At 53.5% G+C, this 25,865-nt stretch overlaps 1 protein-coding gene and 1 long non-coding RNA gene across 25 annotated transcripts in view; one reads left to right on the top strand and one right to left on the bottom strand.

Moving 5' to 3' along the window:
• Positions 1-25,865, top strand: part of NDST1 (N-deacetylase and N-sulfotransferase 1) — an 80,736-nt gene that overhangs the window by 2,816 nt on the left and 52,055 nt on the right. For 6 of the 24 annotated variants that reach the window (XM_070233965.1, XM_070233950.1, XM_070233962.1 and 3 more), the window contains exon 1: positions 22,033-22,168. The exons of 4 other annotated variants lie outside the window; for them this stretch is intronic. The gene's annotated coding sequence lies outside the window, so the exon portion shown is untranslated. Of the gene's footprint in view, positions 1-21,534; positions 21,756-22,032; positions 22,169-25,865 lie in introns of those variants that run through there. 14 more of the 24 variants (XM_070233957.1, XM_070233958.1, XM_070233947.1 and 11 more) reach the window with 11 other exon arrangements.
• On the bottom strand, positions 588-23,620 carry LOC138917447 (uncharacterized). Its single transcript, XR_011425482.1, has 3 exons — positions 23,340-23,620; positions 3,456-3,576; positions 588-727 (listed from the first exon to the last, which is right to left on the bottom strand). It is a non-coding gene; the product is annotated as an uncharacterized lncRNA (long non-coding RNA).

Here is a 25,865-nt window from a genome sequence, read left to right as displayed (position 1 = left end):
ATCAAGGTCACTGCTTTCAAACTCCACTTTGATTATTTAATCAACATGTTTATTATTTCAACAAATAGTTCTTAGTTGTGGGTTCTTGGGCAAAAATTGTAACCTCTCTGGGCTCTAGTTTCTTCATCTGTAAAATGGGATAATAACAGTACTTTTAAAAATATATATCGAAACATATACCTTTATTGGGCACTTACTCAGTGCTCAGCTCTGAGCTATAATAATAATGGCATTTATCTAAGACTTGAAAATAGAGTTGGAATTAGCTAGATGAAGGCAGGAAGAATAGTCTGGGCAGGGAGAACAGTATATGCAAAGGTCCTGAGGTGGGAAGGCACTTGGAGGGTTCAAGGAATGAAAAACATGGCCTGTATAGCTGGGATGTTGTGTATGAGGGAAGAGGGATGAGGGATCAAGCTGGAGGAATGGCAGGAGCCACTTTCTGCAGGCTCTTACCTCCCTGTTGCCTTGTCTGTTTTCCCCATCCCACTCCACCCCATGCACTGTCAACACTGTGAGCACAGGGAACATGTTCACCATCACTTCTCATCGTTTATTCATTGATTCAATAAATACTTATTGAGGGGGCCGGCTCCGTGGCCGAGTGGTTAAGTTTGCGTGCTCCACTGCAGCGGCCCAGGGTTTGGATCCTCGGCACGGACATGGCACCGCTCGTCAGGCCACGTTGAGGCGGCGTCCCACATCCCACAACCAGAAGGACCTGCAACTAAGATATACAACTGTGTACAGGGGGGGTTTGGGGAGATAAAGTAGGAAAAAAAAAAAAAAGGAAGATTGGCAACAGTTGTTAGCCCAGGTGCCAATCTTTAAAAATAAATAAATAAATACTTATTGAGCACTTAGTATGTATCTTGCACTGTTTTAGATCCTTGGGCTACGTCATGACAGACAAATGATCCCTTCTCTCTTGGGGTTTACATTCTGGCAGGAAGGGCAGACATATTATCTAAGTAGATTTTCTATTATGTTGGAGGGTGGTTAGTAATACAGAAAGAAGAAAAAGTTGAGCAGCGTACAGGGTATGGGGGTGTTCTGAGGAAAGGCCTGGGGCAGGTGGCGGAGTTAAGCAGAGAGGGCAGCGTAGCCTTGCTGAGGAGAGATCTGAGCATGTGGGAGGGATGAAAGGGAGCAAGCCTTGCCAGTATCTAAGGGAAGATTAGTGCAGGCAGAGGGAATACCATGTGCAAAGGTCTAAAGGTGGAAGCACCACTGCCCCTTTCTAGGAAGAGCAAGGAGGCCAGTGTGGCTGGAGTGGAGTGAGTGAGGGGAGGCGAGTGGGTGACGAGGAGATGTCACGATCAGTGGTAACGGGTGGTGGGGGCAGATCACTAGGCCTTTTAGGTCCTTGTAAGAACTTTGGCTTTTACTCTGAGTGGAGCCATTGGAGGGTCTGAACAGAGGAGTGACTGAATCTGACTTATGTTCTCAAAGGGTCAGTGAGGATGCTCTGTGGAGAACAGACTCTCAGTGGGGGTGAAAGATATTGGTAGCTGAGATCAAGGTGGTATCAGTGGGGTAGAAAGAAGTGGTCCACATTTGATTGTATTTTGAAAGTAGATCCAATAAGATTTCCTGATAGATAAGACATGGAGCGTAGGGGAAAGAGAGTTACCATAGATGACTCACTCCAGCATCTCTGGTTGGAGTAACTGGAAGGATGGAGTTGCCATCATCTGGGATAAGGAAGGCTGAGAGTGCAGCAGATTGTGGGGGGAGATCAGATGTTCAGTCTCAGGCCTGAGTTTGCGATATTTATTACGTATCCAAGTAGAGATGTTGAGGAAGTTTTTGGGATAGATGAGTCTGGAATTGAGAGGATCTGGGCTGGAGGTGTCAATTTGGGAGTCTTCAGCATCTAGATGGTATTTAAAATCATGAGACTGCTTGTGACCACCAAGAGGCTGAGTGTAAATAGAGACGAGATCCAAGGATGGAGCGTCAGGAGCGTGGGGATGAGAGCAGGAGATAGCCAAGGAAAAAGAAGAGGGAGCAGAGAGACGGGAGGAACACCAGGAGAGGGGCATCCAGGAGGCCAAGGGAGGAAAGAGAAGCAAGAAGAAGGGCATGGGCAGCTGTGTCCGTGTGCTGAGAGGTTGAGTGAGGTGAGCCCTGAGGATGACCACTGATGGAGCACCTCAGAGGGCATTGGGGCCTTGACAAGAGTAGTGGCAGTGTGTGTGCCAGGTGGGAGTGCAAAAGCTGGAATGGAGGAGATTGAAGAGAGAGAGAAGGAAGTATAGACAGCTCTTGGGTTTTGCTGTGCAGGTGTGCAAAGGGGCAGAAGAATGAGGAAGTGGGATCAAGAGGTTCTATTGTTTTCTTGTTTTAAGATTGCATCAATAACAGATATTTGTACACTGATGGGAATGGTCTAGTTGAGAGTGAAAAATTGATGATGAAGCCGTGTCCTTAAGTCAGTGGGAGGTGACCAGCTCTAGCTCACAGGTGGAGGAATCTGCTTTAGATGGGGGCGTGGATAGTACATCTGCACACCGGGAGAAGGAAGATGCTGGAGGGTGAGCATACCTGGGAATGGGAGCTTGGGAAGTTGTCAGCAGGGCAGGAGGAAGCCAGCAGCTGTGAGGCAGCACGGGCGAGGGTTGGGGAGGGTAGGGCAGGGAGGGATATTGAAGATCGGAGGTGAGAGGAGGTTTGAAATGGTCACCGAGGTCAAGGGGAATCGAGGGTGATTCTGGGGCAGCATTAAGGGTCCACTTGAGGTTAGGGGCTGGTGTTTTCTCCAGCTGTGCTCAGCTGCATGGATGCAGGCATTCGATGGGCAGAGTGTTGGATTTAACCAGGGTTGTGGTTTTGCTAAGAGAAGACAACTTGAGAGAGGAGCAGGGGAATCAAGGCGAGTGCACGGGAACGATGCTCAGGACTGAGCGTGGCATTCACACTGGATCTCTGAGGTAGTGAGGACGTCAGGGGGTGAGGGACAGCATGAAGGTGCTAGGAACAATGGATTTGAGGTCCTGATGGGGCAAGGGATGCTGAAGTCAGGGTACTGCTGCTACTTTGAGCTGGCAGTCAGGCACTAGGGGGCATGAGATTGAGATGATGGTTTGGGGAGGAGTTACAGGTATTGGTAACAAGCATGCGAGTGAGTGGCCGAGATGGGCTGGGGGACAAGATCACTAGATAGGAGCAGGTCAGGGGACCAGAGGCCAGGGTGATGGCAGTATCGTCTCTGTGAATATCGAAATGACCAAGAACTACAACAGGAACAAACTGATTGGGAGTGACACTGAGTCCATGGTAAAGCCCTCAAGGATGGGAGGGTGTGACCCAGGGGTTGGGCGATGTCTGCACTGAGGTGGAGTCCGTGGGTGCTAGGGTGCAGAGACAAGATACAAAACTGGCGTCTTTTGGCGGGTCGGGGCAGCGAATGGCCTGAAAGGGACAATGAGGAGCAGGGAGGACAACATACTCACATCCTGTGGTTTCTCCCTCCCTTTCTCCACCTTCTCTCAGTTCCACAGGCTGTGGAAGACAAGGGAGAAGCCACTGGAGGCCTGCAGGGGGATACAGCGTCCTCAGGGACAGCCAGCTTTCCTAGGACAAGACAGGAGTATTCAGAGAAAGGGCTGGGTTGGAGAAGATTCTGCTGCAGATGTTCTGGGATTCCTGAGGGCAGCAGAAGGCTTGGAGGGGATAGGAGGAGTCTGAGGGGGGGACTGAGGAGTGGCTGCCCAGGGCCCCACAGGGACCAGAGCCCTGGAGACAAGGGAGGCCCTGGTTCGGGGTGGGTGAAAGGCAGCCTGGGATTAGAGACTGAACCCTGTAGTTGCCCGATGAATAATAGGCAACAATAGTCCTTACACTGCACGCTTACAACGTGCCAGACCCTGTACTAAGTGAGTTGCATCTATCGTCTCATCGAATCCTCTCAACTCGATGAGGTAGACATGGTTGTTCCCCCCCTTTTACAGCTGAGGAAACAAGTAAGCGGTCAGCAGCCATGGTGGTGGTCCTGGGCTCCGAGCCCAGGCAGTCTGACTCCAGAACCCCAATATTTTCCATCTCGGATCCAGGCATTCTCGAAATATCTGTTGAGTGGATGAATGAAGAGCAGGGACTCGGCCTTGAGAAAGCAGAATGTAAGCCCTTTCCTGGACCCTCAAGCCCAGATTGGAAGGCCCCATACTTCCCATTCTTAGCAACAGTTCATATTTAGTTTGCCCATGGGCTCCATCTTCTCCCACTGGAGGGAAGTTTTGCAAAAGCGAGGAAGGGGAGGATGGGGAGAAGCAGCTGTGGCCCAGAGAGGGTGAGTTAGTTCACCACAGATGCACAACAGGAGTCAGAGACTAACTGCAGCCCAGTGGGCCCTGGGGCTTGGAGGTAGGGCCCAACCTGAAGCAGCACCCTGCATCCTTCCTGGAAACACCCAGTGTCTGTCCACCACAGGCTGTGACCTGCCTGCTTCTGATTTTCACAGGACTTATCCACCGTCTGAGTGTATGGGCCCTGGACCCTCTTAGCAGTTAGCATGCAGAGGGGTCATTGCAAGGCCTGCTGTCAAGGTCTTTATCTAATGGGGCATACAGGCAAGAAACATGGCCCATGTGGAGGAGGTTTAGGAACAGGCTGAGGGGGCCTGTGGGACACTGGAGCGCAGCTCCAGCCTGGTCAGGGGCTCTGGGGAGGTGCTATTTAAGCAGAGGCCCAGAGCGGGAGTAGGCTCAGCCAGGACAGGGAGAAGAGGCTGGGGGAGAATTCCTAGGCTGAGGAAACAGCCTGTGGGAAGGTCTCCAGTCAAAGGAAAACTTGGATCATTCAGGATCTCCCATGGAGCAGTCCCGTGTGGCTGGAGGGCAGCAAAGGGTGAGAAGTGAGCTTAAAGATTGGGGGGGTAGGCCTGTGGGGGTTAAGGGTTGGGACTTTATGCTGGTGGGGGAGAGGCTAAGACCCTGATGGACAGCCTCTTGGTTTGTTCCTGGGCCCAGCTCTGCTGCGTGAGGACGGTCAGGGCACGGTCCCAGGGAGCTGCCCCACCCACCCTGAGTGGGCCAGAGGGGCTGGAATGCCTGCTCTCACCTAGGTGTCCACTAGATGGCGTCTGACCTCCATGCTTCTAGGGGAAGGATGGCCTGGGCTGAGGCTGGCACGCAGGAGTGCAGGGGGCCGGAGAGTTAGGGAGGGGCTTTGAAGTTTCTGAACCCAGAAGTCGGCTGGGAAGTGTGATTGCAAGTGTGAGTGTGTGTGAGTCTGCGCTTTAGTCAGGACATCCACGTGGGACATGGTTGGGTTGTGGCCTTGGTGTACATTCTCCCTTTGTCCTCATCACACCCCCAGGAGCTCAGATAGTATCTTCATTTCCAAGAGGGGAAGCTGAGGCAGGAGAAGGTCAGGGAGGTGCCCAGGGTCACTCAGCTGGTTCATAGTGTAGTAGGTAGACAGAGATTGCTGCCGGGACTCCCAGATCCAGACCCGGGCCTCACTTTGCCACGCGGCAGGACCAACTTGCGAAAGACCTGCTCTGAGTCACCTCAAAGGGAAGAACAGGACCCAGTGGGTTGGTGGTACAGGATATGGATTCTGGGACCATGCACTGAGCATCCTCACTGGGCAGAGCTGGGCCCAGGAACAAACCGAGAGGCTGCCCATCAGGGTCTTAGCCTCTCACCCACCAGCATCAAGTCCCAACCCTCATTTATTCATTTGTTCAGCACATTTGTTGAGCACCTACTATGTGCCAGCCCCTTTGCTAGGCACTGGTGAGCAATAAAGTACTGGATACCATAGACATGAAGGCACAATCTAGTGGAGGGGACAGCCAGACATTATACAAATAACCTGGCCAACAGCTTTATCGTTAGAGGTTGTGGTAAGTGCTGGGAAGGAAACAGGCAGACCCGAGAAGGTGTAACCTGTAAGGAGTGGGCTCACTCTTTTAGAGGGGGCAGGGACGGGACTCTGAGGAAGAGACCTGGAGGGTGAGAAGGTGCAGTCATGAGGAGAGCTGGAGGAACAGCATTTGGGCAGAGGGAACAGCTTGTGCAAAAGCTGCCCAGGCAGAGAGGAGCCTGAGGGACTGCACGAGGGCGGGGGGGCCTAGAAGAGGGGACAGAGGTGAGGTCATCTAGGAGACCAGGCGTCTGGTGGGCCCTGGTGAGGAGTGTGCGTTATATTCTACATCCCGTGGGCAGGCAGTGAAGAGCTTTAAGCAGGATGTGGCGTGTTCCGATTTGTGTATTTCGAAGTCCCCTCTGGCTTTGTTTGGAGAATCAGGAGAAGATGGTCATGCAGGTGAGAGATGGTGGTAGCTCAGAGCACAATGGCAACTGGGAAGATGGAGGACAACACCCAGATTTGAGAGAGGCTTCGCAAGTAGACTCTGTAGGATTTTCAGATGGATTGGATGCACGGGTGATTCCAGGTTCTAGAACTGAGCAATGGGGGGACGGTGGGGCCATTTACCAAGGTGGAGAAGTCTGGGACCAAGGTGGAGGAGGTCATAACTTGAGTGGGGGGTGGGAATCAAGCTTAGGCCGTTGGAGGGGGCTGAGGGTTGGACACAGGGGGTGAAGGGGAGCACTTGTGTGGTGACAGACAAGAAATAATGTACAACTTTTTAATGTACAACTTAAATAACAACGCAGTGATGTAATTCAATAAAAAAAATTTTTTAAAAGCTTAGGCCCTGTTATCTTTGGAGCCACCCATGTGACATCCTGGTAGAAAGATGGAGCAGACAGTTGGGGCTCACTGGAAAAGTTGGAGCTGCCTACAGAACTTCAGGAGCCTCTCGATTGTTCTTAATGTCAAGGGAGTGGATGAGATCATGCAGCCCACAGTCCAGGTGGCTCAATAATGGGAGGTAGTGAGGGCCCCATGACTGCAGGTGTGCAGGTGAGCCTGGCTGATGTCAGTCATGGCTGCTAGAGAGGGGAGGCCTCCTTGAGGGAGGTGGAATGAAATGGCCTCTGAGGATGCCAGAGACCCGGTCTCTGGGTGGCCCTGGGGCTATGTGGAGGAGCTGGATGTGCTGATTGTCTCTTTGTCTGGCTAGATCCTCCTTCCCAGTGGCACTTCCCCCACTGCCATCTGGCAGGGCCCAGAAACACAGACCCTGGAGTGGGGTTGGGGGGGCCAGCCTCAGGGATGGGGCTGTAATTTCAGCTGGGGGCAGGGCTCCTGGGTTTCAGTGCCACCTGGTGTGAGGTTCCTCTTTCTGGCACCTCCCCCATAACTATCTCTGCTGACAGCCCCACCCCCCCCAACTGCAGCTACTCAGCATCTCTGAAGGCCAGGCCCAGGGAGCAGCTAGCTGCTGTGTTCCCACGTGGAAAGGCATTGAGTCAGGTGGCACAGCATGGAGGGGGGTAATTGGAGGGGCTGCCAAGTTTAATTAGTGGTTGTGAAGCCCTGGAACCTGCATCTGAGAGGCCCCCCAGACTTTCATCTTCAAAACTTCCCCACCAGCCCGGATGAAAGGGCCAGGGAGGGGCCCGGTATTAATGGTAATTATTAGTTTCGCTAATAAAGAGAAGAAACGGGATTATCACAAAACCCAACTTGTTCTCCTGTCTTTGTCTACCTCTTCTCTCCTTTCTCCAGCTCTGTCTCCTTTTTCCTTCTCCTCTCTCTTTCTCATGTTTTTTCTCCAGGCCTCTCCACTGCCATCTGTCCTTGTTTCAAGGTCAGGACCCGTCTGCATCTCTGGGTCTCTTCAGCTCTCTGTACTGAGATGTCTAGGGTACCAGGATATAGAGGAACCCTATGCTCATCTGAGTTGTAGAGGAAGGGTGGAAGGAGATGGGGGGAGGGTGTGCATGTTGGGGTGTCTGTGTTCATTCATTCATTCATCCACTGTTTTACAAATAGTTATTGAACACCTACCCTGTGCCTAGCACTGAGTTGGGCCCTGGGGATTCAGTGCTGAACAGGACAGACATGGGCCCTGCCATTGGGGGACATTCAATCAGTGGAGAGGGACAATAAACAGTAAACTGACCAGTGCACGTGAGGTCATGGATTGTGATGCACACTAGGAAGGGTTAAAGGACAGATATGATGGAGAGCTATGTGGGTGGCCACATTAGACTGGGGGACCAGGGACGCCTCCTTTTTTTTTCATGAGGAAGATTGGCCCTGGGCTAACATCTGTTGCCAATCTTCCTCTTTTTTTTTTTCCTTCTCCCCAGTATCCCAGTACCTAGTTGTATATCCTAGTTTCAAGTTGTTCTAGTTCTTCAATGTGGGACGCCGCCACGGCATGGCTTGATGAGCGGTGTGTAGGTCCACGCCCAGGATGTGAACCAGCGAACCCCAGGCCACTGAAGTGGAGCACACGAGCTTAACCACTCAGTCGTGAGGCCGGCCCCCAGGGAAGCCTCCCTGAGGAGGCCTTTGGGCTGAGACCTGAATGATGGGAAGGACCCAGTTATGAGAGAAGATTGGGAAAGGGGTCTGCGGCAGGGGCAAAAGCCCTGAGCCAGGAAAGAGCTTGGAATAGGTGAGGATGTGAAAGGAGGATAAGGTGGCAGGAGGGGAGAGCTAGAGGGGGAAGGGGCGAGCTGAGCCAGGGCAGGCGGCGTGCCACCTGTGCACTCGCACCAGCCTATGCCTGGTGGAATGCTCTGCTGTCACTGTCTTGAAATTCTTCATTTTCGAACAAGGGGTTCTGCATTTTCATTTTGCCCTGGGCTCCATAAGTTATGTAGCTATCCCTAGTTGGGAAGGTCGGCAAAAGAAGTGAATGTGTGTGTGTAGAATGTGAGGGCTGCTTGGTGAGTGTCTGGTGAAAGAAGGAAGGAAGGATTCTGTGCTCACACATGTGTGAGCTCGTCTGTGAGGCTGTCACGGGGCCACACTGGCCTAGACAGGGGCTGCCGCTCCGTGTGGAGGGCTCACACACAGATGTGGCCCCAACATGCCCAGCGTCCGGCAGCGCCTGCTGCGTTTCCCAGGGCCTGCTGCCTGTGGGGCTTTCAGGAGCTGTGTGCACCATGCCTGAAGCAGCACCACGAATAGGGGTGAGGCCAGGCTCGGTCCAGGCCTGGCTTTGGGACACAGGGTGACTCTTCCACCCAGGTGGAGGTGACCCTGTTTTGCCTATAAGACCTGAGACTTTGGAACCAGACAGACTTGAGTTCAAATCTGACTTTGACAGTCTGACTAGAGGATGTGAATAACTGGACTTTGGGTAGGTGGTTTGCTTCTCTGAGCCTCAGTTTCCTCATCTGTAAAATGGGGGGCATTGCTTCTTAGAATTGTTGAGATGGTTAAATGAGATAATCAGAGGAAAGCTCTTGGCAGAGCCAGTGCTTGGTAAATATTTGCAATAATAATAGTTATTTTTATCATACAATCTCTGGAGACTTGGGTAAACATTTGCTTCAGCCTCTAAATGTCTGCATAGTCATAACACGTCACTTAATCTTCCTGGGCCTCAGTTTCCTCTTCCGTTAAAGAGGGGTGATAGCACTCTGGCCCATCTCTAACCAGGGTGGCAAGACGCTCCCACACGATCACTGTGGTGCTTCTCTGTAAACTGAGGTGCACATGTGAGTTGTTGGCACATTCTCGCCCCCCATCTCCGCCATCTGGGGCAGGTTTTCTCCAAATCTGCCCACCCAGAGAGAAAAGCACCCCTGGGTTTTCGGCAGTACATGGAACACAGGCTGGATTTCCAGCCCTGAGTTGTTGCCCTTGCGCTAAAAAGTCTGCCTGGGAGGGAAGCTCAAGTTCAAGGTCCACCGCTGGGCAAGGAAGAGGAAGATCAAGAAGCAGGGCAGGGGTGGGGAAGGATGAGCTGAGGGAGGACAAAGGAGCTGGAGCCCAAATCCCCGGTGGCCTTGCTTCCTGCTTCCCCCTGGGCAGGAAGCAGCAGAAAGCCATGAGAATTAGTCTCTGACAAAGGGCCCGGGCAACACTCTCTCGAGCCCCCACTTCATCTCCCACATACACCCCCAAAGGCTGATTTGCAGGAGCCTTCAAAACTCATGGCAAGCCTTGAGCAGCACCAGCACCGGCCTGGGAAGGGGAGCCCCTCCCCCACAGCAGTCCTGGCCAGAGGAACCTGGAAGGGAGCACTCAGAGGGCCCTTGGCCATCCTCGGCCATCCTTGGCCGTCCTGGAGGGAAGACCATGAGCTCTGGGGGCAGGATGGCTGGGTCCACATCTAGGTGCGGCCACCAACCAGCAATGTGACTGTGGGCCTACTTAGCCTCCCGTGCCTCAGTTTCCTCATCTAGAACACGAGTGTAGTCGTCACACCTTCTCAAAGAGCTGCTGGGAGAGCTACACGCTCTAAGGTTCGTGGCAGAGCCTGACTCATAGTGAGTGCTTTAGAAAGGTCAGTTGTTAAATTCTTTAAAAAATGAGGCCACCCACCAAGTTGTAACAGATCTATCAGATCTCCTGATAGACTAAGTTCAAAGCCTTCCTCTATATTTTGCTATATTTTTGGCTGGCAGCAATCATTCATTCATTTATTTATTCAATAAATATTTATGGAGCATATTTATGGTAGCAAAGGATGGCAGATGGGGGCCCCAGGACTGATTGGTTCCTAGAAGGGCACTTGAGAGAGAACTAACATTTATTCAGCACTAACTATGGGCTTACTTTATGTACACTCAGATTCCCGCTACCCTGGAGATGGGTATTAGCCAGTACAGAGGAGGCCAGGTGAAGTCACGACACGAGATCACACCGCTGCTAAGAAGCAGTGCTGGGACTCAAACCCAGGCCTGCCTCCCTCCAAAGTTCGAGCTTTTCCAAATCTAGATTCCAGGTCTACCTTCCTGCTGCCCCGCCACCTTTTGGCAGCGCCAGATCCCTAGAGGCCAAAGGTCAGGCTGTTTTCTGTTGCCTTCTGTGGCAGGATCTTTGTCATTTCCTCTCTGGTTCTCCTGACCATGCGAAACAACCTTGGGGCTTTCCCCTGGAGGGGAAACCCAGCCTGGAAGCAGCCCAGCCTGGAAAATCTGTCTCCCGGTGAGTCCTGATGTTTGTCTCCTTGGCTGCAGAGCATCGGCTGCCTGGGAGCAGGGCAAGGTGGGGGGCTCCCTGGATGGGTGCTGAACCAATGATTCCCCAGGGGCCTGGACCCAGCCTCCCTCTGGCTCTGTAGCCTGCGACAGGTTGTAGCCCCACCCTGGGCCTCAGTTTCCCCATCTGTCAAAAGTGGAACAGTAACAAAACTCCAGCACCAGGCCCCCTGCTGGCATTTGTGCTGGGAGTTTATGTGCTATGGCAAGTCTTCGTGTCCACCTTTCCTCTTGGGCTCCCATGGGGATAAAAATGGGACTGTGGAGGACTTGGAAAAGGAATGCAGAGCTGGATAACAGCTGATCATTGTCGACTGACACCCTCCTCGTCCAGCCCCAGCTTCTGCCTCATGCAGACTCCTGCCTGTGCTCACGCTCCCATTACCCAGACCCTCTGTAGCAACTGTGGCCCTGGGGCAAGGAGAAGCCTGGGGCAAGGTTGGAACCAGGCAGTCTCTGAGCCAAGAATTCACCCACCTGGATATAATACCTGTGGGGCTTCCCGAAGCCTCGCTGACATCCTGCTATGCTGGATTTGTGCCTTGACTTTCGCAGCAGGCAGAGGTGGGAGGGAGAGTTTGGGAGTAGGAAGAGGAGACCCCTGGGTAACCAGGAGACATCCTTATGGCAGAGCACAACACTCATCTTTTGCTTAGGTTGGGAAACCCCTTTGGCTCTTGGGCCTCAGTTTCCCCATCTGCACCATTCAAGGCATACATCACATGACCTCAGAGAGCCCTTCTGGCTCTCCTAGCCCCAGATGGTGGGTCTCTGACTTTTGCCCTCCTCAGGGGTCCAGGCTCCAGCTTTGAGCAAATGGAGACCAGTTCCACCCTCAGGGGATTCCATCTGGGGTTTCAACCACGCTCCCCAGCTCCATCTGCTGCAGCCGCCCCCAGATGCTCTCCAGAGTGGACAGAAACAGAGGGAGGGAGGCATGAGCATGCCCTCTCCCCAGGAGGACTCCAAGGCAGGAGTCTCACTTCTGGGCTTGTGCGCTTGGATGGAGAGGTGATGAGCTGGAGGGATGGCGGGCGAGGCAGCTCCACATGGAGAGGCCAGGGCCCTGGGCACATGAGCACGCCCACCCTCCCTTCCACCAGATGGTGGGGGCTGCTGAGGGGAGAGTTCCTTGCTCCCTCACTCCCCAGGGGCTCTGTGGGGGCCTGGACTTCTTTCCACACAAAGGATATGTGGGGAGAAGCCTTATCCACAAGCAGACTTGAGGCAGACTTGGGGAAACATTTCAATCTGATGGAATCACAGTTGTAGCCTTAGAACCTTAGTATGCTGCAGAATTCTAGAATCTCAGAGGCATAGCATCCTAGAATTTTAGAAAAGTGAATCATAGACTTTAGGTTTCTAAACTGTGCTGTCCAATACTATAGCCACTAGCCACGTGTGGCTGTTGAGCACTTGAAATGTGACTCATCTGTCACATTTGAGATGTGCTGTAAGTGTAAAAACCACAGTGGATTTTGAAGATTTAGTACAAGAGAGAGAAGTTAAAACATCTCATTAATAATTTCTTTATATTAAATTACATATCAAAATGATAATATTTTGGGTATATTGGGTTAAATACAATATATTACTAAAAATTCATTTCATGTTCCTTTTTACTGTTTTAAACATGGCTACTAGAAAATTTAAAATTTTGTGTATGGCTTGCATTATATTTCTAATGGACAGAGCTGTTCTAGAACCTAAGAATCATAATATTTAAAATCTCAGAATCATGAAATTGTGGCATTTCAGAACCTTAAAGTGACAGAATTTTATTTTATTTTATTTATTTATTTTTTCTCCCCAAATCCCCCCAGTACCTTGTTGCATATTTTAGTTGTGGGTCCCTCCAGTTGTGGCATGTGGAACGCCGCCTCAGCGTGGCCTGATGAGCGGTGCCATGTCCATGCACAGGATCTGAACTGGCAAAACCCTGGGCCACCGAAGTGGAGCGCGTGAACCTAACCACTCTGCCACAGGGCTGGCCCCTAAAGTGGCAGAATTTTAGAATCAGATTTCCAGATCCTTACATCGCTGACTTTGAATCTTAGACACTAACTCTTAGAGCCTGGAAGGATCTGAGAACAGTCCTGGTCCTTCTCCCACCCTCTGTCTCACCCTGATGGTGCTGACCAGCCTCTGCTGACCTCCTCCCTTTGCCCAGTGGAGAGCTCACCACTGCCACAGCTGCTGGGCTTTTTGACTGGTTAGAGTTTCTACATGTAGGGTGGGATCTGCTCCCTGCAGCCTCTTCTACCCTCATGGTTGCTTCCCAGAGCACCTTCCAGGGTCTCCCAGAACAAATCTGCATCCTCCTTCCCAGGAAAGGCGAGTCTGGTCCTGCCCCTCCCTCTCCCAGGCCATTGTCCTACAGGCTGCAGGGCCTACCTCTATACCTGTTCCTACAAGTGGGCTTCAGGGACCCTCCAGCAGGGACCCTCAGCTCCAGATGGCCCTCTCTGCTTCCCCATCCTGAGCAGAACTGTTCCTTGGACCCCAGTAATGGAGAGGGGCTCCTTCCCGCCTGTCCCAATTTGTAGATTATTCTGTCTGTCCATCTGGGTAACTGGCCTGCACTTCATGGTCTCTAGGCCCTGCCCTGTTCCCAACTCCAGGAAGCTGTGTGATGGGAGACTACAGGTGCTAGGACATAGGGTGACATGAGAATCAGGAGCTTGATTGAGTGCCCCAAATCTGCTTGAAAAATGCTTTGCTCCATTTTAAGAGACTCTGAGGAGGAAGAAGGAAGAAGCTTTCTCAGCAACAGAGTCAGGAATTCCAAGGTGGTACTAAGTGGCAATGACTCACTCAGAGGGCCTCAGCAATTCAGAGGAGGAAGACCAGAGGTCAGTCAGGGAAGGCTTCCTGGAGGAAATGGGACTGGAGCTGGGACTTGAAGGCAAGGGGAGGTTGGAGTTGTGAAGAGGTAGAGGTGAGGGCATTCTGGGCAGAAGGGATGCTGGGCACATGTGGTCTGTACCTAGGCCTTGAGGGTCCCAGGCTGCCTGGAGTAGAGAGGTCAGAGGATGATAGGGCTGTGAGGATGGGTCAGCTGGCTCAGGGCAGCCTTGGAGTTAGCATCTGGGGGGTCTGTGTCTACGATAGAGAGGAGAAACCCCAACGAGGTATAGGGGAGTGTAGGATAAAATAATAGTAACAATTATAGCTATGCCAGGCATGGTGTTAAGTGGCTTCCTAATATCTCATTTAATCTTCTCAACAACCCTATGAGGTAAGTACTATTATCCCCATTCTACAAATAAACATTTGAAGCCAAGTTAAGTGACAGTAAGTGAGGGCTGACCTTGGATTCCAACACAAGACAGTCTGGCTCCAAAGCTCTTAAGCAGTGGATGGAGGTGGGTTGGGCGAGAAGGGAGGTGGGAGGGCGTGCATGGTGTGTGCAGCATATGAGTGAATGAGTGGACTGGGCTGCCTGTGTGGGGAGGGCATCCCTGCTGTTTCCCCCACTCTCCCCTCCCCCAGCCCCACTCCATCTCAGGACAGACCCAGCCCAGACAGGTTGTGAAGAGGGGGCCTTGGAATGATAAGAATTTCCATGCCTGTTGGAGCAGATAGCCCCAGACAAGAGTCTGGCCACCAGGTCAGTTCCAGAGCCAACTTCCCACCAGGGTCAACACTGCCCACTCTTCTTGCTGGCACATCTCCAAGGGCCCAGGAATGGTGTCTAGACTTGACCCTGGGAGTCCTTGCCTTGCTGGTGCCACCTCCTTCTCAGCGTCTGACGCACACACAGCCAGGCAATGGGGAACAGTGAGAGGCAGGGGCCTGCCCAGGCCGTCCTAGCTCTGCTGCGTCACTGGTGATGGGGGCAGGCCCCTGTTCCTCCCTGGGCCTCAGTTTCTCTATTTCTGTAAGGTGGTGGATTGGATTAGTTCAGGAATCGTAAACTAAGATGCCAAGGGGGCCCAGGAGGATACTGCAGATGAACAAGGTGGGCTGGGTGTGTGTGTATGGAGTGGTGGGGACCGAGGAGAACTGGACAGCAACCCCCAGACCTGGGAACCTCGACCATCCCTCCCCACTTCACTTGAGAGGGGGGCTTTCTGGATCTCTGCTGTGGGGGCACTGGGACCCTGGGCCTCAGTTTCTTTAAAAGGGGGAGTGGTTGGGGCTGGCCCCGTGGCCGAGTGGTTAAGTTTGCGCGCTCTGCTGCAGGCGGCCCAGTGTTTCGTTGGTTCGAATCCTGGGTGCGGACATGGCACTGCTCATCAAGCCACGCTGAGGCAGTGTCCCACATGCCACAACTAGAAGGACCCACAACGAAGAATATACAACTATGTACCGGGGGGCTTTGGGGAGAAAAAGGAAAAAAATAAAATCTTTAAAAAAAAGGGGGGGAGTGGTAGTGCCTACTCCCTATCCCACAGGAGTAGTGAGAATGAACTGGAATAACTGGTGGGAATCTTGTGGAGAATCCCACCCCCTTTGATTAATGTAGTCTTTTGACTTGAGTGATGTATTTAGCTCCAGGTGATGAAGTGAAGCAAACTGAAGAGTGAGGTGGTCGGACAGTGGAGGAGTGGATGAGCAGTGGCCTGGGGGTGAGGGCGGGGCCCGCGCAGAGCCCCTCGGAGTAGCATCTGAGAGGTTCAGGAAGGAACTGACTCACCACCGCCCTTGGCACCTGCCGCCCTGGCGCCAGGCCTGGGCCCTGCCCTGCCCTCAGGGGACTCAGAACTTAGAGACCACTTGTGCTGAGAGTGTTGTTCTTCTGTCAGGTTGTAATTGGTGCATCACAATGAACACAGTAAGAAGGGAACTTGACCGATTTACATTTGTTTGCAGAGCCATTATCTTCTCTCTGTGAGGATTCTGGAGGTCTGTCACCCCCATCCCTGTTCTCTGGGTCAAGTTGAACCCTCCAGGGACTTGGAAGAGTGTGAGCAGGTGGTCTGAAACGGTGCTTAGCCACAGCTCAGCTCTTTTGCCAGCTGAGGGGATCTCCCGCAGGTTGGCCGAGCCTCCATTTTCTCACCTGTAAAATGGGGGTGATGATCTCCACTGTGTCTACCTCTCAGGACTGCTGTGGAGTCCCTGGGAGTGGCGTACAGAATGGGGAAGTGCTTTCTGAAAAACAGGACGGGGGCTGCACGTGAAAGGGACTGTGCTAGCTGAGTCCTCGACCCAGGGGCAGCTCCTGGGAGTGAGGGATGGGCTGGGGAAGGCGTGACACACGTCCTAGGTTCTGCCTGAAACAGGAAACCTGGCCCCAGAGATGGAGCTGCTTTAGAAACCAGCTGTGAGTGCTTTTCAAACAGCAGCAGCATCGACGAAAGTGGGTGTACAACAGGGGAGGGTGGAAAAGGAACCCCGTGGAAGGGACAGAAGGGGGCACAGAACCCAGGTGGTCTTGCAGCACTTGGGGACTCATGGCCCCTGAGCACTGGGAGACAGGGTAAACAGTGACAAGAACTTAGTCTTTTAGTTAGATGGACCTGGATTTGAACCTCTTCTGCCACTTCTGTCTGGGTGACCTTGGGGAAGTTGCTTCACATCTCTGAGCTTTATGCTTTCTGGGTTGCTGAGTAACAAATGGAAAGCAGGTGGCATGCACCAGAGTAAGTAATTAATTGCTGTTAATTGCTCGTATCCCCCACCTAAGACAGTGTTTGGTTGCTTTCCAGAATTTTTTTTTAATAATTTTTTTGGGGGGGGCACTGAGGAAGATTAGCCCTGAGCTAACATCTGTGCCAGTCTTCCTCTATTTTGTATGTGGGCTGTCACCACAGCATGGCTGCCAGCGAGTGGTGTAGGTCTGTGCCCAGGAACGGAACCTGGGCCGCCAAAGCAAAGCACGCTGAACTTAACCACTAGGCCGCAGGGCCCGCCCCTCCAGAACATTTTATATCCATTGTCTATCTGAAGCATGGATAACATGCGTGTTTCACAGATTTTCTCCTTCATTTGTTTAACAGATACTAAGGTCTGCCAGGAAGTAAATAGTCCCTGTCCTTGAGCTCACTGTGTGTATATATGAGAGAAAGAGAGAGAGAGAGAGAGAGGAAACTGTTACACCATGTGGTCAATGCTGTAATTATGGTGACCATGTTCTCCAAACCACAAATCAGGTCACGTGGTTTGACAGAGGCTATTTTCTGCCTCCACTAAAGTCCAAACATGAAATCACATGTAGTTACACATTCATTGAATCACCTTTTACTTTTTTAAAGAAGCAAATGACATGAAATTTGGATTGTCCTTGACAAATCCCACTATTGTCCCAGAAAATCACTAGAGCCTTGACAGGGTCCCATACGGATCCCTGAAAGGAACAGGAAGACTTCCCAGAGAAGGTGCTGCTTAAATGGGGCCCTGAAGGCCGAATAGGAGGTCTTTAGGCTGAGGAAGGGGGGGGGGGGGGCGGGCTGAATGCCCTGGGGACAGGACCACCCCTTTCTGCTCTAAAGACTCCCCTGTGGGAACTAGGGATGCGGCTAAGTAGGCAACAGTGTTTGCCTTCAGTTACTTCTCACTCTCATTGCTCCAGAGCCCTCCCAGGAAGCAAAATTGTTACAGGCCAGTATAACAGCGTGGTTACATTGCATTGTGTCTTCTGCGCATTTTTACGTGTCTATCTCTGCAGTAGACTATATATTCCTCCAGGACAGGGGCCACATTGTCTTGTTCATCTGTTTGTGTCCCTCTACTTGCCCTCCCCCACCAGGATGGTGTGAGGAAGACTACAGGAGAGGTACTAAAAAATGTCAAGCAGATAAATGAATGAAGTACCATTGATGAGCATTTTGTGGGTAGACAATGCCCTCTGTTTGGTGATGAATCTGCTGACTTTTATTTCATCTGTTCAGTCAGCAAATATGTGCTGGTGGCCTACCCAGTGCCTCATGCTGTGTGGGGCACTGGGGCTCAGTGGAGTCTGAGACAAACACAGTCCTGCCCACACAGAGCTTACATACTAGAGAGGGACAGGTAATTCCAAGACGGAGATGTGACATGTAGACCAGGAAGGGTGGCCTAGATTAAGGACATAGGAAAAGCCCCAGGAGGAAATGAAATTTAACCTGATACCCAAAGGATCACAATTAATCATTTAGCTAATATAGTGCTTATCATGTGACAGACACCACACTGAGGGCTTTACATATTTAACTCATTTAATTGTCACAGCAGCCCTGTGAAGTACATACTATGTTATCCCCACTTTAGAGATGAAGAAACTGAGTACTGAAAGGTTGAGAAACTGGCCCAAGGTCACACAGCTTTTAAGTGGCAGAGCCAGCATTCAAACTGGGCAGTCTGGCTTGAGTCCACGCTCTTTTTTTTGGTGAGGGAGATTGTCCCTGAGCTAATATCTGTGCCAATCTTCCTCTAATTTGTATGTGGGGTGCCACCACAACATGGCTCAATGAACGGTGTGTAGGTCCGCGCCTGGGATCCGAACCTGCAAACCCTGGGCTGCCAAAGCAGAGTGCGCAAACTTAACCACTACATCACTGGGCTGGCCCCTCGAGTCCACGCTTTTAATGACGAATTAGGTAAAGGGGAAGGTGGAGTATGCCATTTAGGATAAAAGATCAGGCTGGACAACAAGGCAGGGAATTTATCCTGAGAGCAATGGGAAGCCGTTGGCAATTTTAAGTAAGAAATGGGCATGGTGAGGTTGCATTAGAGGGGCCAAAGCAGGAGGGAGGGAGAGCACTTAAAAGGCCATTAATATGGGCCAAGGCAGAGACAAGATGGTGGCTTGGAGAGGGTGGTAGTGATGAAGAAGAAGAAACGGGGTTGGATTAGAGAAAAAACCTGGAGGCAGAGCCAATGGGATTGGCTCATGAATGGGATGTGGGGATGAGGGACTGGTGTCAGATTTCTGGACCGGACATGTGAATTGGGCACACAGGAGGAGGGGGAGAAGCAGGTTTGGGTAGAAGACACTGAGTTCAGCCTTTGATTTCTGGAGGTGGATAAAGGTGAATCTGGGACAGCCAAGGGACATGTCAAGTGTGCACTGGGGACACCACCTGGCACTGAGGAAGGGGTCTGGGAAGGGGGAATGGTCAGCAGAAGAAAGTCCCCAAAGCTCTGGGAGAGGTGGGTGGGTCCTGAGGGGACAGAGGAGCAGGGCATCCCAACAGTCTTTCTCAGAACCTCCTGGGATGTGGTTAGAAATGCAGGTCCTCAGCTTCACCTAGACCCACAGAGGACCACCTCTGGGTGGGGCCTGGGCCCCCCTCCCTACAGGCTTTCTGGGTGACGGTGACTGCAGGGTCTTGGGCCCAGCCCAGTTAACAGCAGCTTTGCAGACTTGAGAAGAGTAGGAAGAGCTGTCAGTGATGGGGGCTTACCCCAGCTCACAGGCTGCCCCCCAAATGCTGAGCGTGAGCCTGCTTTGGATCTGTAGCTTCATTGGTAAGATGGCTCCATGACCTGACTGGCTTCCCTTCCCCTCCAGCGTCCCACTGCATGGCTCTTATCACCTCCTTCGTCTGCTTACAGCGTTCTCACTCCACCAGGCCCTCAGGATAACGTCCAGTCCACAGAGCCCCTCACAGAAGGGCCCATAATCTGCTCCTAACCCTCTTCTTCAGTTTTCTTGCTTGTTCTTTCCTTCCTGCTTCCTCTGTCCTTCTGTGCTCAACCCTCAGCCTCGCAACATTCAGCTTTTCCTGAGCGCTTTCCATGTGGCCTTTGCACAGGTTGTTCCTTGTTCTGAGAATGTCCATCTCCCCATCCTAATCCCACCCATTCCTCTTGGTCCTGCTCAGAGGCTGCCTCCCCCAAAAGCTCCTTCATTCTGCTCCCCTCTTACTATGGGCCATAGCACTTGCCCTGGGCCTCCCCAGCAGGCTCTTTGCTCAGCCAGCTTTTGGACATAGGAAGGGACATACAGATCATCTCCACATATGCCTGGAGACTTTCTGAGAGTGCAGACCCATGTCTCTTTCAACCGTGCATCTCCCTTACCAGGAGCACAGCGCCTGGCACACAGAAGATGCTCACAGGGCCTCAGGTGGATGCTCTAAAGTAGAGATTAGCATGAGTGAGATTCTAGGGGCTTGTTTAACCTGCCCAAGACCCAAACCATCTTCAAGGACTTTACTAGTTGACCATAGGAATATAAACTACAAAGGAGAATTTGCTAGTGTTTGTTGATTTCCCTGGACTAACTGGTGGGGTGGCTGGAATGTGTGTTAAGAAGTCACAAGCCTATCTTTGAACATGGCCTGCAGTTGGGGCTTGTGGCCACCACCATTAGGCTCAGTCCTGTCTGATTACACTCCATCCAGACCTGGCACATGGGTGCGTCTGGGAGTCAGGAGCCTGGTCCCATCCCCCAGCATCTCTCCTTGTTCAGGCCTCAGCATCTTCCCCCTCTGAGGCATGAGTGGGCTGGCTGAAACCCTTTCCCCTCAGCACAAGGAAGTTACCCTTTGGGGGAACTGAGATGAGTCTATCCTCCTCTCATGTGTCACGCTTGGCTCCTCTACCTCCCTTTGCTCTGCTCTTGTTGCGCATATGTTTTTTGAGCTTTGCTCCTACAGTTAGATAGATGATCAGGAGCCTCTGAAGGTCCTTAGGAAAACACCAGTCCACTGTTTCCCAAATTGGCCCCAGCCTCACCCCAGGCCCACTGAATCAGCATCTCCAGGGGAGAGGCCCGGTGATCTGCATCATTAGCAGGCCTCTTAAGGCTCCCTAAATCAAATTCACTCCCCCACTCCCCACCCCTCAATTCGCAGGCTGGCTCATGGATGGCAAAAAGCCCCTGCTTGGAGCACTCAGATCTGAGTTTAGGCTGCGGCTCTCAGCTACATAGGAGACGCCCAGAAATCATGTCATCTCTCTGGGCCTGGTTGTCCCCGTCTGTTTGATGAGGACAACCACTGAAGCCTTGCCTAACTTGCAGGGCCGTTCAGATGGTTGAAATAATACCAGGGGTGGGAAAGTGAGGCTCTGTGGGAGAAGAGATGTGCACAAGGTCATCCACCTCTTCATCTGCCTGTTAATGCCAGGCGCTGGGGATTCAACGGGGAACAACTTGTTGGGGGAGATGACAGTCTAGTAAACAATGAAACCAGTAAGTGTACCAGATAATCATGATAAAGGAAATATAAAGTGGTTTTTGAGAGTCAGGGCAAAGGGGAGGGGGCAGGAAGGCCTGCCCAGAAGGGGTCACTCCAGCAGAGACCTGGTTGTCGGGAGCCGTCTGAGGATGCCTGGGGGGTTGTCATAGGCCCAGTGGCGGCAGAGCCTGGAGGTCCCATCGGGCTGGCCAGGGCGCTCCCAGGGCCCTCGGAGGCGCGGCGGGCGTGGGTCTTTGTCTCCCTCGTTTTCTCCGCAGCCTCGCCGACCCCCAGTGCTGTTCCCTCTTTGACCCCGAATAACTTGTTGGTTTCCCCCGAGCTTTGTTTCCCCGGGGTCACCGCCTCCGGGACGCCTGGCAGCCGCCCCGCGCCCTCGTGGGCCCCGCATCTGACACCCCCTCCGGCCCCCGCCCCCTACCCGCTCGAAGACAGGGGTCAAAGGCAGCCCGCGTCACGTGGTCGCCGAGCAGCACCGAATCGGCCGGGAGAGCCGAGGGAGAATCCGGGTGGAAGCTGAGAAATCCAGCCCTGATAGCAGCGCCCGGTCCCGCCCCGGCCCCCGCCCCAGGGCGCTCGCCGCCCGGGCCTTCGGAGCCGCTCTCCGGCCGGCAACCCCGCTCCATCACGGGATCGAACCCCGCTCCCACGGCCGCGATCCGGGGAGGTAGGCGCCGGGGCCGGAGGCGGCGAGGGGCGGCGGGCCGGGGCCCCTCGGCGCGCGGGCTCGCCCCTCTGTGCTCCGCGGGCCGGCGGGGGCGAGGCAGCGCGCCCCAACTCCAGTCTCAGGGACACCCCACCGCCCAGCCGCGGGAGCGGCGAGCTGCCCCCGCGCGGGGCCGGGGGCCGGGCCTGGGGGCTGGGCACCAACAGGGGGAGGCGAGAGGGGGAGGCGAGGAGCGGGAGGCGGGGCGGCGGCGGCTGCGGCGTGGAGCGGGGGTGGGAGCGGCGGCGGCGGCCGCGAAGGGGTTAACCCGGCCCGGGCCGGAGCCCAGCGGCGCACGCACGGCCCGGGGGACCAGGCGTCCGGCGGCTGGCCGGGAGCGCCTCCTCCCCCGGGCGGCGTCCCACCCGTGGCAGGTAAGAGGCCAGGAGGGCCGGGGCCGCCAGTCCCCTGTCGCCGAGCCGGCGGGGCCCGAGCCGGCGTGCAGGCCGCGCGGGGCCCAAGCGGCCGCCGGCGCAAGTTTGGTGCGGGCGGGCGCCGGGCGGGCAAGTACAGTCCGCCGGGCCCCGCGCACCGGGGTGGGAGGACAAAGGGGTGGGGGCCGCGCGGGGGCCGGGGGCAGGCCAGGGTGCGGGCGAGGGCAGCGCGGCAGCTGTAGGTCACGGATAATGTCACTCACGAGGAATGCCCCCTCCCCCTCCCCTCCTCCCGAACAGGGGAAACTTTTGTCTGGCGGGGGAGGGGGTTAGAGGCCGGGTCCCCGCTTCGGGAAGGGTAAGGCAGCCGGACCGGTTTTCTCCGGGCTGTGAGCGGCCTGGTCTCTAACTCCCTCCTCCCTCCGCTTCTCGGGAGCCACGAGCCCCGGCGTCGAACGCTGTCCTTTAACTCCCTGGGACCGGTTGAGGAGGGGGCGCCGTGAGCGCGTGGCTCTGGGACAGGCCGGGAAGCTGGTGACTGGCCTCTTTGCTTTTTCCCAGATTCGAGCACCGGGGACAGCCAGGAGCCAGGCCCGGCCCGGCCCGGCCCGGCCCAGGGGATCCAGAGCCCCACGGTCACGCCCAGTGCTGTACCTTCCCCCCAAAGCATTCCGAATGGCTTGGGCGGTATTGCTCCCTGGTCTGCAGTTCAGATTGACCTGAGTGTCTGTCATTCTCAGCTCTGTGACTTTGGCGTGGTTCCTTATCTTCCCCTAGCCTCAGTTTCCTCACCTGTAAAATGGGCAAAATACAGTATCTGCCAGAATAGGGATGAAATGAGGTACGGTGGTACCTTAGTGAACAGTGACATGTTTATGCTCAACAAGTATTTGTTGCGTGTTTACCATATGTCAGGCACTGGGCTAATTGCTTTCCATATGTTATCTCATTTAATTCTCCCACACTGCCATTAACCACATTTTACAGAGGGGGAAACTGAGGCACAGAATGGCTGAAGGTCACACAAGAGGGAAGTGGTGGAGCTTGGATTTGACTCCCCTCGTCCAGCCTGAGTCTCAACTACAGGACTCTCTAAGGTCCTGCTGCAACTGAGCTCATGGTGTCATTTTCGGATGGAATTATGGGGACACTTGCCCCCTCTTCCCAATACCCTTACTCCCAGGTGATGCTCCGTCTGGCTGGCGCTGGTTCTGGGTGAGGTCTTGTGCCCTGGCTCTTGTTACTGTGGGCAGCTGGAGCAGAGGGGAAGTCAGTTGGAGCCTGGGCTGGAGCTCCGTGATGGTCCGAGTTCTGTGCTGGCCGGGTCCGTGGCAGGAACACTCTCCCAGTGCGGGTAGCACAGGGAGGAGCCCGTCCCCCTGGCTCCGGCTGGGGACAGCTGGTGGCTTTGTCAACAGGCCTCTCCCCAGCACCCAGGGGACAGCAGAGCCTTTCATCTCCATTCAGACAGGTCACTTTCAGATCAGCAGGGGGCAGAGGTAGGGCTGAGAATTGGAGCCCTTGGGGCGATGAGAGGTCTAAGGCCATGGGGTTTAGATCCCAGGTGTCCTTCTGTGGGACTCATTGACAGGGTCCTCATTGCTAAACTCATGGGCTGCTCCAGGTACCCCAACCCCAAAGGTCCTTGAGGGTAGTAATGGGGGGTAGACTTTGAGCCAGTGTCAGGATGGCAGAATCCTAATGGAAAATGCATGTGTATACGGGTTTCTGAGTCATATTCTGTAGGCCCTCAGTAAATACCCTGTGAGTGAATGCGAGGGGTGGCCCAGACTTCCACCGGTTTTAGTGCTCTGTGCTGGCCCAATCTTTTGGTGGGGGCTACTATTTCATGACTCCTGATCAGGCTCTGATTGGGGACCTTGAATAATTTCTTAAAAAATGGAGGGGCTGGCCCCGTGGCCGAGTGGTTAAAGTTCGCGTGCTCCGCTGCAGGCAGCCCAGTGTTTCGTTGGTTTGAATCCTGGGCACGGCCATGGCACTGCTCATCAAACCACGCTGAGGCACTGTCCCACATGCCACGACTAGAGGGACCCACAACAAAGAATATACAACTATGTACTGGAGGGCTTTGGGAGAAAAAGGAAAAAAAATTAAAAATCTTTTAAAAAAAGGAAAACAAATTGCTAGTTAATGTGACATCTGAAAACAATGGAGTAGGAGTAGATGATAAAAGAAGTTCTTGGGAGAGGAAGTTTGTGCATTGCTGTTCTAACTGCTCCGAGGGCTGTTGCAGCACTGTGCGTGGGGTGTCCAGGGTCCATAGGCTTTTCCTGGGCTCAGGGGATAGGGAGCCCTCCTGGGCTGACAGTTCACTGTCAGCTCTCAGGAACAAGAGTGAAAAATTTCACTACTTAGTTGGACTTTGTGGGGACTCAGAAAAGTGAAGGACTGAGTGGAGGGGCCAGAAGGCTGAAAGGAGTCCTGAGGGATAGGATGACGGTTGGCATGTGGTCAGACTCTCCTTGTTCTTGTGATCAGAGCAGGAGGAGAGGACTCTGGAAGAATCAACAGGTGAAGAGAGGAGCCAGCAAGGAAGAAAAGATGGATAGTGAGCCTCTTATCACAAGGGGTATGCAAGGAACAGTTTTACAATCACGAGTTGGGGATGTGGTTAAGAGTATGAAATCATAGGCTGGGGGCTGGCCGAGGGGCCGACTAAGAAACTTAGAAGTAGGCTCTGGCCTCAGCAGTGCAGAGCCCTCTCTGCCCTGCTTGACCTGTCTTCCATGCTTTGGGGCCACAGCCAGGCCTGCAAGTCCCTAGAGACTGGGCAAACTTCTGCTGGCCTGGAATTTGGTTTGGGGTATGACTTGAAATATCTGGACTGTTTGAAGGACTTGGACATTCTTTACTTGAAATGGAACGTTAGGGTAATTTGTTAAATATGTATGGAAAATGTCTGTGGACAGGGGTGATGGGGAAATGAAGTGGGGTGAGGTGCTGCTGGTTTCTGACTGGAGAGGCTGCTGATCTGATGGGGGAGGGAAGACAAGGATCAAGTGATGGCGAAGAGGCAGGATGTGATCAGTGATAGCTGGGCTTTGGAAGGTCAGTGGAGGGGAAAAGCTCTTCTGGTTGTTAATGTCGGCAGGGCTTCCTGGGGGAGGAAGTGTTTGTGAGGATGCAGGCTGCGGGAAGGGGGTCAGTGGGGGCAAGCTCGGGTCCTGGGGAGCCTGCGGGATCCTGCTTGGGAGTTTGGATTTTACTCTGTAGCTGGTGGAGAGGACAGAGGGTTTTAAGCAGCTCGTTGAGTCGATGCCTGTTACTGCGCCTTGTGCCAGGCTCCTTACAAATGCCCCATTGAAATCTCACAATACTCCTGCAAAGTAGCTGCTGCTGCCACTGGTAATGCCACCCCCGCCCTGTTTTCAGATGGGGAAATGGAGGCTCAGAGGCATCGAATCACTTACAGAGCTGTGTTTGAACCCAGACCTGAACTGCTTCTGCCCTGTAGTGCTGCTCCTCTCATGGGTCATTTGGGCAAAGATCGTGGCAAGATTGGCAGGGATGAGACCAGCTCAGGGATGCTGCTGATCGTGGTCCAGCAGAGAGCTAACCAAAGTCTGACTCAGGCCATGGGACTGAGAGAGAAGGAGCGGGAGGCTGCAGGACTTGGTAGCTGCCTTGAGGATTGGGGTCATCACAGGTGGTCTAAGGTTTGGGGAAGGGCCCTTAA

Source organism: Equus caballus, chromosome 14 (genome assembly GCF_041296265.1).
Source record: "Equus caballus isolate H_3958 breed thoroughbred chromosome 14, TB-T2T, whole genome shotgun sequence".
Lineage (NCBI taxonomy): Eukaryota > Metazoa > Chordata > Mammalia > Perissodactyla > Equidae > Equus > Equus caballus.
The sequence above is the reverse complement of the archived record's forward strand: the minus strand, read 5'-3'. Positions and strand labels throughout refer to the sequence as shown.